Below are 3,970 nucleotides of genomic sequence, written 5' to 3'. Positions count from 1 at the left end.
TGCTTTAGACCACTGAGCCATCTCACCAGCCCCTGTGGGCTTAGTATTTTGGTATTTATTGTGGGGGGGGGGCAGCTCAGCCCACCAGAGGGCAGGGCTGGCTGGCATGTGGTGCTGGGGGATTGAACCGCAGTCCCAGTGCTCTGCTAAGCTTGTTCTAAGTAGGTGCTTTAGACCACTGAGCCATCTCACCAGCCCAGCCCCCACCTGTTTGCATAGCCTTTTTCTCAAGACCTGAGAGACTTAAAGTTCAGAAAGAGAAGGCTTGCAGGTGTGGTCACACATGTCTATAATCTCCTGCCTCAATGCTGAGGAGGCTGAGGCAGGAGGATCAGTTCAAGTTCAAGGCCATCCAGGGCTACACGGTGAGCTCAAGCCCAGCCTGACCCACATAGCGAGGCTTTGTTTCAAGGGGGGTGGGGCTGACTATTATAGTACGTAGATGACCTCCTCATTTGTAGCCCCACTAAGGAGTTATCTGATTTAAAAAATTTAAGCCTCTCAATTTTCTAGCAAAAATGGGTTACAAGATGAACTAACAAGGCTCAGATTTCCCAACAAAAGAGACATATCTGAGATATATTTTAACTCCAGGGCAAAGACAACTATTCCTGAGGAAAAAAGAAGCAATTTGCCATCTGGGCCCTCCAGAGTCTAATCAATAGATGCAGGATTTCTTGGGAATGGAAGGCTTCTGCCACATACAGATGCCCCATACTGAAATAATGGCCAAATCCTTATATGAGGCAACTCAATGACTAGAAATGAAACCCTTAAAATGGAAAGCAACCACTCAAGAGGCCAAACCTTCTGAATGCCAGGATTATAGGCATGTGCCACCATTCCTGGCTCTAGAGTCCACTTTTGACATCTGATTTACACTGAAACTTCCCATCCTCTTTAACATGTGATCCATTTGGGAACGTTCTGACGGATCTTCCAAGAATATGAAAGTAAGATTCTTCCTCTCCCAGGGACTAACAAAAATTGTCAGCCCAGTGTCCACTCTGGTGGAGACCTGGAAGGAGGGTGGATCCCACAACCAAATGGAAAGGCTCTTACACTACCTTTCTAAGCAATTAAGATACAGGGAATAGATAACTGGAGTCACCTCCCTAGGGTAAAACCCAAGCCTCCAGAGACACCAAAAAACAAAATAAACAACTGCCCTGTTAATAAAGAAAACTTTTGTACCCTCTAAATAATTTGTGTGGTTGGACAGGGATATAGTTCAGTGGCATAAGTGCCTGCCCATAGGCACAAGATCCCAAGTTCCCAGGTACCATAAATAAGTAAGTAAATAAATGAACAAATAACTACATTTGAGGTCCCTGTGCCAAGTTATGATTTCTTTAGGATTTGTTTTTGGGGGAATCCTCCTGAATGATTCACAAACTGCCTCTTGGACTGGAGATATAGGTCAGTGGCACAACGCCTGCCTGGTAAGTACAAGACCTTGAGTTTGATTCCCAGTACCAACAAATAAACAAACACTTCCTTCAATAGCGATTTCTTACATACTGAAGCCAGAAGATAGAGGAAGTTAGGCAGATAGGTTACAAGTCCTGACTAGTTAACCTGAAGTAAACTAAAAATTAAGGCTTGAATGAGTTAATATACCAGAAGGCCCAAATAATTAACTGAAGCAAACTGCTTTATGGAATGCAAGAGATAAAAAAACAGGTTCCTATACAGATAGAAGAAGCTATGGAGGAAGTACAGTGCAAATGAGTAAGTTTGTTTTTTGGACATCAAAGCCCTACCAGCAACCAAGAACATCCCTGCATTTTGTCATATTCACCTATACCAAAACTTTATAAAAACCCAGTGGTCCTAAACAAATATGGTGTCCCCCTTACGGACCCCTCTCCAACAAGCAAGGTGATCTTCCTTTTATTCTATTAAAGATACACTTCACCATTTCCTACTGTCTTCTAAGTATTGTTTTGTTGGTTTCAATGTTTGCTGCCCTAAAACAAGGACCCAGATCATAGCATGGGAAGGAACCAGTTACAACAAGATCTTAAAGCTAATCACATCTTTCTCCTATTATCAATAGCTACTTAAGAACTTGATAGATCACCTAGACAGTCTTGCCTAGAATATTGTCATCCTTCAAGATTGAATAGACTCATTAGGAACAATAACCATAGAACATCATAGGAGACTAGGCCTCCTAACTTCTGAAACAGAGGCCTCATGTTTGTCTCCTTTATTTTTTTATTTATTTATGTTTAAATGAGAAGAGTGCAGCTTCTTCTTCTTCTTCTTTTTTAATAATATCTTTTATTTTATTTTATTTATTTATTTTTGTGTCCAACTCAGCCCACCCAGGGAGCAAGGCTGGTGCAGCATGTGGTGCCGGGGATCGAACCGCAGTCTCTAGGCTTGCCTAAGCTTGCCTAAGCAGGCGCTTTAGACCACTGAACTATCCTGCTGGCCCCATTTGTCTCCTTTAAACATGTAGTTTCTATGTCAGTTTGTCTGAAATAGTGAGAGATACAGCACACAAACTGGTTACTGTTCTTCTAAGACCTGCAAAAAGCTGATTCATGGCTCTCCTGGCCAAATATCTGAAATTGGAGGTCTTGATTATTATCCTAGACATGACCTTTATTAATGCTTCTTATAATCTTATTAGTTAGGTCTTACATACTTAATCTCAGTCAACTTTGTTTCTTCTTAACAGCCACTAAACTACTGACCCTAGCCCAAGATCAAAATCTGCCTCCGCATCCACAGTTCATCAAAAATTCTTGGGAAGACAAAAAAAACTTAACTCCCTTGAACATATACATGAGTTAGAGTGACCGACCCTTTGTCTCCTTGGTATCCCTGAAGACAGGGTCAACATCTCTGTTCAGGTGGGCATAGTCATAATAGACAGAACTTTTGGGGAGGAAGGAATAGTACCATTTAGAAATAATAGATGTGAGGAAGTCACTCTCTACTACCCATTTAATTCTAAAAGCACCCTACAGCCATTCCTCCTTCCATTAACCTAAGAGATAGAAAATAAAATAACAAAGTCTCAAGAAAGATAGAAAATAAAATAACAAAAATCCAAGAGAGATAGAAAATGAAATAACAAAGTCCCAAGAGAGATAGAAAATAAAATAACAGGGGGCCAGGTACATGGTTCAGTAGAATAATCGCTTGCCTGGCAAGCTCAAGGGCCTGAGTTCAATCCCCAGTTCTGCCAAAAATAAAAGAAAGAAAGAAAGAAAGAAAGAAAGAAAGAAAGAAAGAAAGAAAGAAAGAAAGAAAGAAAGAAAGAAAAGAAAGAAAGAAAGAAAGAAAGGAAAGAAAGAAAGAAAAATAACAAAAATCCAAGGGAACTCTGATGCTTTAGGTGAGAGTACTTGCTGTTGGACCTCCCAGACTGACCTTCAGTCACCTTCACTCTATCCCCACCTCAGTCAGGGTTCATAAATATGTACTACATATCACACATGTAATTAAGATCAGAGTGAACAAGCACACACATCGAGAGTCCTAAATGACTAAGCACTTCATCAGTCATTCCTGTCAATCACACCTAGATAAGCATTGCAAGACAACTAGGCTTAGGTACATATCCTTTAAATTATGAAAGCCTAATTAATTGGGGGCTGTGCCTGCTAATGTTACCATGTGCTATGACTTGTACAGTGCTTTAAATTTTCTGTTATCTGACACAATTTTTCTTTCTGTGTTATATCTTTTATTGGCACAGATTTACCCTGAGCAAAACTTTCCTTGAATTTCAACAAATGTAGCCGTTTGCTACTTCTTTTTGGGTGTTCAGTTGGAAATTCCTTGCACATCGTACACAAAATCCTGACTATACCTGCTCATTTCCCAGGAATAGAGTCCCCAGAGCCCTGAAACCCAGCTGACATACCTGCACAGGAATACTTCGGCTCATGTTCATCACAGAATATTTATTTTCTCTTAGTGAAATGAAACATTCACTTATCAAATCAAGCAA

Source organism: Octodon degus, unplaced genomic scaffold, assembly GCF_000260255.1.
Source record: "Octodon degus isolate 3935 unplaced genomic scaffold, OctDeg1.0 scaffold00008, whole genome shotgun sequence".
NCBI classification, from domain to species: domain Eukaryota; kingdom Metazoa; phylum Chordata; class Mammalia; order Rodentia; family Octodontidae; genus Octodon; species Octodon degus.
Note: the sequence above shows the minus strand (reverse complement) of the source record.